Source organism: Leiobunum rupestre, chromosome 1 (assembly GCF_980474605.1).
Source record: "Leiobunum rupestre chromosome 1, qqLeiRupe1.1.hap1, whole genome shotgun sequence".
Classification (NCBI taxonomy): Eukaryota; Metazoa; Arthropoda; class Arachnida; order Opiliones; family Sclerosomatidae; genus Leiobunum; species Leiobunum rupestre.
This window is the reverse complement of record NC_143384.1, coordinates 94,659,790-94,669,989: the sequence shown is the minus strand read 5'-3', so window position 1 is coordinate 94,669,989 and position 10,200 is coordinate 94,659,790.

The window sequence follows — 10,200 nt, the reverse complement described above, 5'->3', positions numbered from 1 at the left end:
GTTCTCTACAACATAAACTTCCCACAGCCGTGGGCATTTCCTTGCAATTCCCGCATGTACACCTAAATTTAAGGATAACTATAACTTACAACAGGAATCCATAACGCTACTTGGAATGAGTATCTCCTCATATCCCCTGTGGTATTTTGTGGCGGAACATTGTGGGAGGGGCTAAAAACGCTTATACCGCCTTAAATGACGTCAAATTCAGTGACAAACAAAGGCTTATAAGCGCCGCCTACTATGTTCCGCCACAACGGCGGGGAATCGAAGCCGTTATTCATTCCAAGTAGCTTTATGAATTCCTGCTTACAAACATATACAAATAGCCAATAGGCCTAGATAATTCATGAGAAGTTTACCAATTAATATTTCCAACTCATTCATTGTGAGGAGCTACAATAGGAACATTTTCATTGTCACTGTCCTCATCTTCAATTTCGATATATTCTGGATGTTCGGCTAGTAACGGCTTAAAATTATAAGGCACAGCACATAATCTACCTATTTCTTTGGCCATGTTACCACGAAAATCTCCGTTGACTTGATTTTTAATTATCATGTTGAAAAAAAGTAAATATTGTAGACCTTGGTCTTATAATAGTTAAACAGAGGGGAAAACTATATGTACCTATTATAAACTGATTTATTTTCTGTTTCCCAAGAAAAACGAACGATTAGAAAATTTTCTCGGGTACATTCGCGATATCACACTTTGATAAAATATGTATTTCACCCGAAAATGGTTTTAATAACAAAATAACATAGGCAGGATTGAGAAAGCGGAAACTCCGAAAGCCTGGTCGCCAAATTCGAAATAAAACAATGAATTTATTTCACCCGTGAATATATCATAATGTCATAACCCTGTGGTCCGGAATGCATAGAAAGAGCTAAGAACGTTTTACGATAACATTTGCCGACATGATCATATACTTCTAAGAATGGAAACGTCCTAAAAATATGTATCTAGCGCCATCTGGGAAATGAAAAAGTGAGAAATGTTTTCCACGCTTTGATTGATAGATGGTAGTTAAAAAATAATAACAATAAATAATAATAAAGTATAGTCTCCATTTTCTACGACTTTATGAAAATGCAGCCACTATGGAAGTATAATTTCATGGTGCCATCATTGAATATTTTCATTGTTCTAAGTTACTTCTTGCTATGGTGATTTTAATATATGTAAATTTAGTTTGGCAAAGCACGTTTTTACCAAAAAGAGAGAGATTTTTTATGGCGTATTTTAATGCGAAACATATTAACTCTTATAAAAGCACTAACACTCTTTGGTCTTATGTGATAAAGAAATATTTTTGGAAATAAATATGAGTTACAATGCTTATGTTTTAATTTTATCCTCGAAGACCTATTGGTTCGATCATTTCGAAAGTTTTATATTATGGACTTTTCTATCGTTTCGCGTATATTAACTGCATTATAATCCATAGGTGGTTTTCATTAACTTTTACTATGTCACCCAACGTTTATTTCTAAATACAGTTTTATATCTGATTTTAATCCAGATTTTTATCTTATAAGAAATTTTCTTGGTTATATCAACTTTTTAAACTGAATTAATGGAATTAAAATTTTAAAAACGTAATGAAATTAAAACAGTTTTATAGAATCTGGTGATTAACGATTCCTTGCTTAAGCACTCGGCCTCTTTGAAGACTTCTTCATTCATCGTCTTCTGCTGGTTGACGGCGTCGATACTGGTACCTGCTACTTCTGCTGTTCGTGGTAGAGCATCCCAGACTAACCTTGAACGATCTCTTAGAACTGGGTTGGTAGCTACGTAGTTCCTCCAGAGTAAGACGAACAGGACTGAGCTTCCAAGGAATCCACTGAACTGGATTCCACGTCTCCGCAATCCACAACTTCGGAATTCTGCTCGTACTGGCTTGGAACGTCAACTGGAACAGGAACATGGATATACACTGTTCACTTCTCAGGGTTGAGCTTCACTTCTCGGGATCGCAGGAGGTCATCGATCTCGGGGTGGTATACTCGAGATCCATCTGTATCATCCTCGTAACCAACCAAGAGCCCTGGATACGCCTTTTTGGAAAACTTATCTCGCTTCTCCTTCGGGACAGGGACGTATCATTCCACCAATACCTCGAAGATGCTTAAGTGAAGGATTCTGCTTTTCGGAATCAATTCTCGGAGCAGCTGCGAGATAAACTAAATTTCATGTTTTTTCTAATGCCATGTCCCGTCGTTAACACCCAAACTTACAAAAATTACATTAGTAAAGAGGGCGCTTCGAAATGTTGAATTGATGTAGTCTTTGATGAATACCATTCAGATAGTTTTAAATCAGAAGCCAGACAAGTGAGAGGATCTGGGATAAGACAAAGGGTTCAACCAACAACTACTATTCCGAAACACTGGTCAAAATTTTTATCCAATGATGAAAACAAACGGAATTGAATAAATTTAACTAGTCAATCCAACATAAGTATATAAATTTTAGCTACATATGGAGTCCATGTACTTAGCAATTCCGGCTCGTCTAAACTAATGTATTTGCAAAAATGTGATCATGAAGAGGCTGATAAAAGATTGATACAACACGTAAAAGATGCGAGTGATAAGGGTCATTATTCGATCCTAATACCAATAGGCCAATTTATACCGAGGAAAAACCTTTTTTACTTTTTCCCACTAGATGGCAAAGGCTATCAAAATTCAGAAGATTCAATAAAGACCACCATGTTGCCTATCCAACAGTGTATAGAACAACGCAATAGGTGTAATAGCGACCGATATATGACCACTTGATGAATTTTTAAGCTCAAGTAGGAGCCGATGTCCAGTGGGGGTTAAGCAATAGTCGGTTTCCCCAAGCCACTGCTAACAATGAAATGTTAAGCCTCTCGAAAGTAGGTCATTTAAAATACCATTTAATTTCATTTAAATGCGCAATTTTTAAAAAAAAAACGTTGTTCTAAATGATTAAAAAATATATATATATTCTCACTATAGAAAGATCTTGACCTCACTTTAGAAATAATTGGGTACAATTCAAACCTTTTTCGACGCTAAAGTTGTTATTTCCTAAATAAAGGAAATATTTTTTAAATAAAAGACCATATTCAAGGTTCTTTAAACAATGATTTACAGACGGAAACCGTAAAGTACTTTGTTCATTTAACTTTAACTTCAATACATCATTTCGTAAAATGTTTTATTATTTCTCTACATACAACTGATAATTTCGAAGATGTTACAAGACTTATACAGGGTGTCCCAATTTGCTCGACCCAGATATTGTTCGCTAAAACTGTATAAAGTAGAATTCTGCAATTTTCAGTCTTTTACTCTTTTATAAAGAAACTTTTCAATTATGCAAATTAAAAAAAAGGAAGATTGTTTAGGAATTTGAAAATTTATTTTTTCACCTGTAGCTTGAGGGTGTTAGACTATTTTCTAAGAGGATAAAGTTGTTCTTTCAGTTTCAGTGTCCATCTTAATCCCTAAAAACATAGCACCAGTATATTTTAATATGTACACCCTACCCGCAGCGCAACTCAGCGGGAAACTTGTTTTTAAACCGTTTTTTGAATGAGTGGTTTTTGAAAATTGGTTTGTTTGGAATAGTAGTTTTTTTGGAAAGTGGTTATTTTGAAAAATAAAAATTTAAAGAGTTGTTTCAAAGAGTGGTTTTTGAAAAAAATGAAATTAATATTTAAAAAAAATAGGTATTTTGGAAAAATTGTTTTTTGAATAAATTACTTTTTTGAATTTTTTTTGGAAAATTGTCAATTCGGCAGCAGGAATTTTGAATTTGGCCTGTATTCAATTATATAAGTTATATAAATTTGTAAAATACCATCTATTACGTTAAACAGGGTGTCGACTAAAAACGATCCCGAGCTAATGATTGAAAAGCTATTTTTTAGGAACTTAATATTTTCAGATCGCATAGCACGCACAGGGGGTCATTAGATGATATGAAAATCAATGATCTTCAACTATGCCCCCAGGGCATTCAAAAACTATCTCGGGAACCGTTAGGCTTAGATACTTGGTTACAATTAGAAATGTAAGCGCCGTCGCACTTTATGACCAAGTGACTCTGAATCGATGCAAATTAGCAAATAGGAAGCTAAAAAAATAAACACAAAAGACAAGAAGATCATTAATAAAAAATTTTACTGACTAATTATCAACATAAATATTTAATTTAATTAAGTTAAAATTAGGTCGGTGGAAATCAATTTAGACCTAAAATGTAAAGGCGCACACTTTTTGAATTGGAAGCGACCATCCAAACCTCACGGTTTCCGAGATACATTTTGAATGACCTTGAAGACCAGGTTCAAGGTCAACTGAATTTTAATATCGTAATAAATCTTTCCAGAGGAATTTCTAAATTATTAACACCTAAATATGATCTCTGGGACATTTTTTTGATGAGCTTTTTGTCATTGGTGTTTATTTTCTTGGCTTCCCATTGGCCAATATACATAGGTTCCAAGAAACGTGGACATAAAATGCGATGGCCCATACCTTTCTATTTGGAACGGTGTCTCTAAATCCAACTGTTCTCAAGATGGTTCATGAATGACAATCATGACATGGCTCAAGGCCATTGAGTTTTACATCCTCTAAGGACCCCCTGCGATCTGAAAATATCAAATTCCTATGAAAAATAGCTTTTCGATTATAAGCTCTGGATAATTTTTTAATGAACACCCTGTCTTTCAAAGTGATAACTAATTAATTAACAAGGAAAAGATTGTAAAACAGATTTAATACATTTTTTTTGTACTGCTAAGCCAGGGTAAGTAAAGAACGGGTAATGGCCAGATTATCACGTTGAAGTACATAAACGTACGATTTGAGGATTGTTTAGGAGCATAATACTGAAATCCACTAAAATGAAGTTTAAAAATAATAAAATACAGTAAATATTATTCATCACTTTAAAAATTTCCGCAAAAGACATTTCTAGCCTCTATGAACAAACACGCGCGGGAACCTTTCGGAATTTAACAGAAAATTGGCGAAATTCGAAATTCCCGCCGCCGATTTACCGGAAATTCATCATAGTATCTTTTCGCCAAATGTGCTAGATATTTTGCCCTTCTTAATCTGCAACTAAAAGTAATGTAGATTTACACTTATCTCGCCAAATATATGTATATATGTATATTTCTGTTATTTCCTAAAATTAAGTTTTAACGATTGTCACATAAATCGTTTTTTCGAAAAAAAATAGGAAAAAGAAATGTTAATTATATTTTTTTCAAATTGGAGGGCGTTAAATGTAATTGGTTTTCTTTTAAGGCGAAGGTCGTTCGTTAAATTACGTTAAAGGAAATCAAATTTTATGAAATAATAATCATGAAAATGTACTTTTGTTAAACATTTAACAATATTAGAAATTTTGAATCGCTAATCGTGGCATTTAAATGTAATTGTCTAGATTTTTCGACGAAGGTCGTTCTTTGTATATCACATATTTGAATGCTTAAAACACGCCAGCTGCGTCAATGCGATAAGAATTACTTTTCTTTTGAGAATATGTGACGTTTCATTATAATGCGTAAAAGGAAAAACGATCATGCCACAAATTCTGGTTATTTACCATAAATACATTTTTTTATTTTATTGGTCAAAGGGACTTTTTGTAAAACGATTTAAATAAACGTTACGTGTTCAGAATCGTAGAAATCTGAAATTGAACTGGCCCCAATGGCGATCCTTCAAAATGTTTTTCCATAAAATATAATTTATTTATGAATACGTAGGATTGAGGATCTTATTTTACCGCGATACGAAAGGGGGGCAGTAAACGACAATTATAGGGAACCAATGAGATATGGGATTGATTTATTTTTTTTATGGAGAAGGACCTTACTGATAGAGCTTGATATTTTATTGCCATAATTTGAAAATAATTTAAGGAACTGGTCTGAACTGATCTGAACTGATTTGCTTTCCCTTATCTTTTAACCACAATCGCATCGGGGTTTGGGTTTACTATTTTTCATATGGTAGCCGCCGTCGCCGTACTTCAAATAACTCTTCAACTGCTAAGATTAAAATGGTAATTGACACGTTAATCGATAAAGTATAACCTATTCACGATAGACCAGCCCAATACGGATTTCAGTAACAGGGTGGAAATTTTACAGTGTCAATATTTGTGATTAATTGGCTGTCTACTAAACTCGTCAACAGTAAGAAGGGTAGATGAAACATCATGCGAAAGTTAATATCTGTACCTTCATTGCCTTTTGCGATCCGGGCCCCAACACGTGAACAGTATTCTTTTGGTTTTTGCACCATGGTTTGTTTTTTGATTTCACATCGATGTCCAGAACTTTCACACATAAAAGAACGGGAGTGTGAAAGAAACGGTATGTTCCCATTTATCCCAATTTTACCTTCTCCCAAATTTATCAGTTCTCACAAAAACATGGTCTCCCATTTGTCCCAATTCCATTTCTCCGAACCGGAGTTTATTTAACCCAAAAATATATATTCCCATTTTTCCCAACGATCAAGTTTCCCAAAAAAATTAATTCCCATTTCTCCCAACGATCAATATTCCCAAAAATATGGATTCCTCTTTCTCCCAATCATTATTTTCCAAATATTTGGTAATTGCGCGGTTTGAGACCACATCGGTACGAGTCGATATGTCGAAAAAAATTCAGCGTAACATTTTAGCAATAGAGGTCGTAAATCCTAAGCAGCTATAGTGTAGCTCCAGTTTCATGATTTAGCAATATTTCATATTTAACGGCATTTCACTATTATTGGTGTTTACTGCGTATTTGAACTATTTTATTTCCATGGGATGTCTTATATCTGGTACTTTTTCAATTAGATCAAAATTACACTTAAGTAGTTTTGTTAGAGAGATGAAAGCAGCTCCAGAAAACTGCCCTAGAACGTGAACGGGGAAATAGTACACTGATACATTTTCGCCCGTGCTTTTGATGCTTTACTTAATGACTAAATCGTAACAGGATGATTGAAATATTGTTCCTAATGAACATAGTGATTGATAAAGCGTTCAAATTAATTTATTTATGGTAAAGTTACTCTTCGGTTGTTAAGAAATAGTGCCCGGGCTACGGTAAAGAACAGGGTAATTTAGTTTTTATACTGGGAGGCTGCGAAGGCGATTATTTTGGTGATTTTTAAAATTGGGTGGTTAAAGTTCTCTTGTTCATTTAATGTATAATGTGATTGAAATATTGTGATTGTAGACCATTGAACCGAAATCCCATTCGTCCAAATGTACCATTCAACCGAATTCCAATCGACCGAAAACCGCGTTTTGCCCGGTTTTCATTCAATATACCGTTAGTGATACATATTTATGTATCGTAGGTTACGTGACGATAGTATATCTAATTTGGACTAAACTATGTCTTAAATATTTATTATTTCGTACCGACTTGTATTTTTAGACCTTTTTCCCTTGAAATTTGATATTTTCCGGGTTTAATTTTGAAAAAAAACCTTGATAAAACCCGACGTGAAATAGCTGCCTACCATATCTAACCTAACCCAACCTAACCTAACCTAACCTAACCCAACCCAACCTGAACTAACCTTACCTAACCTAACCTAACCTAACCTAACCCAACCCAACCTGAACTAACCTACCCGAAGTGAAAACGAACCAGATTTAAATTTCCCATTCAACTGAATCCCGCCATGTTGGGCTATAAACGAAAATACTTTTCGGTTCAATTGGATTCGGTCGAACGGGATTTGGTTCAATGGTATACAACCAAATATTGTTCATAATTTATGAACAGGATGATTAATAAAACGTTCTAATTAATTTTTATGTTTGGTAAAATTACTCTTAATTTGTTAATTCTAAGTGCGTTAATTATATTAACGTTAGATATATTGTTCTTAAAATACAAGGTGGTTGGCGGATAATTCATTTCGACAGAAACCTTAAAACGATATTATTAAGATCATGTACAGTAAAATTTAATATACTATGTAAATTTGGGGTTTGTGAACTCAAATGTTCGTAACATAAGCCACGTTCACAAGTACGTATTTAAAAAAAGCACCCAGAAAGAATTTGTTTTATATTTTTACCTCTCCGAGGGGACAAAGTCCCCTAGGAGGGGTTATACAACCACCGTAACTGTCTGTGGGTCTGTGGGTCTGTCAGGCCTGCTAACGCGTTCGCATTTTCGGTGCAAAGTGTAATCACTGCGTACGCAGTTTCTCAAAGGGTTGGCAAAACCACCGTGTGACGGTAAGCGTTAACGGATGCATTTGCGGTTTGGTTTGGATGGTGTTTTTTCGCTCACCGTCGTGACGGTTTGGTGTATTACGTTTTTGTAATGTTTATGCGTAGGTTGTGAGTGTTGAATTTGTTGTGTTTGTGTTCTGATGGTTGTGCATGTTGAGTCTATATGGGCCTTTTCTCTCCAACTTCTTCTTAATGACTTTGGGACGGACCGAGTGCTGAGTGTAATGCTACCTCTAAACGTCCAATGGCAGGGTTTCCACCAGTTGTACACGGTATTCGTCTAAGTATCAATTTGCGATCGCATCGGGCGGGATTTGAACCCGAGACCTCCTGCTTGACAGGCGGACGTTCTACCACAGAACCACCGACACTTGTTACGCCTTATTGAAAATTAGACCTTCAGCTTTATCGGAAGCGTATTTAATAGAGTACGAAATTTTGGTTTAATTGAAATAGAATGGAAATTGAAATTATTGCATCAAAGAAATTCTAATTTAGCGTTTCTCTATTGATTAAAAACAAATGCGCCACCCAGGTTTCGAACCCAGACCATTCGGCTTGGCAGTCGAGCGCTCTACCACAGAACCACCGATAGCTGCTTAGGTTCACTGAAATTAAGACACGCATCGTAAGCATAATAGGTAATAAAGTCTTTTTTTATTAATTAATTTATGAAGGCCTAATCTGGTTTTTTTTTAAAGTTAAATCTTGTTTTAGCGCAGTCAGCCGAGATAAGAGGGTTAAAGGGTAGACCCTGTGGGTGGTCCACTCTATTAGTTTTTTTTGTTATTTATTTACGGGTATTTTTAACGACCTATATATAGTTGTGTTAATTCAAAGGAGATAATTCAACGTTAATTGCTTTAAGAGCTGGCGGTTAGTCAAGTGGCTCTCTGTGCTTTGGTGATGGTAAGGTTTTTGCTTCTTGTAAATATATTTGGTGTGGATATTTGGATATCTACGATTTCTAACGCAGTCAATGTTTTCCTGGGTGTGCGAGTCATTATATGATATTGGAAATTGGACGGCATTGGTCTTTTTCATGCGGTATGTGTCACAACGTCAACTGGAAGTTGAAATAAAATGAGCGTTAAAGATGCGGCAAGTATTTCGTAAGCGAGAAAAATACAAATACCATCTGTAGATGTTTCTTTCAAAAATTTGCTTAGTATTATATTCAACTGATAAACATGTACTGTAAAAAGGGTTAAATTCAATTGTGCATTGTTTTAGTGAATCTAACTCGCTGTTGTAACTACTTAATTTATAATATTATGAATAAATTAAACTCGATTGTTTCGTCTCAATTATTTAAATTAAAATTAAAATTTTATACCGGGCAGGGTTTGAACCGAGAATACGTTTTTCGTCAATAACTCTGAATTGCGGAGATATCTTTGGGGATCGTATCGAGAAATTAATACCACTAGGGACCATACTTCCGAGGAGAGGTATATTTTGGCTTGCCAACTTGTTACTATTGCTTTTAAAAAATCAAAAAAATATCAGATGTAAAAACATTAGCGATGATCGTTTTTCTTTAAAAAAGGCATTGTTCCAAAAACCGATGCGATGACGTCACGGATCGCTGCCAATCTGGTCAACGAAGCGGTTCACCCGAAGCGATTTGAAACGGTGAAACGCGCAACGGTAACTGTTCACGCGACATGATCCAAACGTTTCCGGCGTTAAGTGTGGATACGGGATGTTGTTCTAATCCTCCCTCTCAGTTTGTCACGAACAAAGTTATAACTTATTCAACGAAATTGGTTAATAAATGTTTTATTTAATTGTTAATTTATTTATTAGTGTTAAGAATTATAGAATTTTCTTACCTTGCTGATTGAATGAAAACATAAAATTAATGAATAAATATAAATAAATAAATAAAATTGAGTTACAAATATAAATAAATAAAATAAAATTACAAAAAATTGCTAAAATAA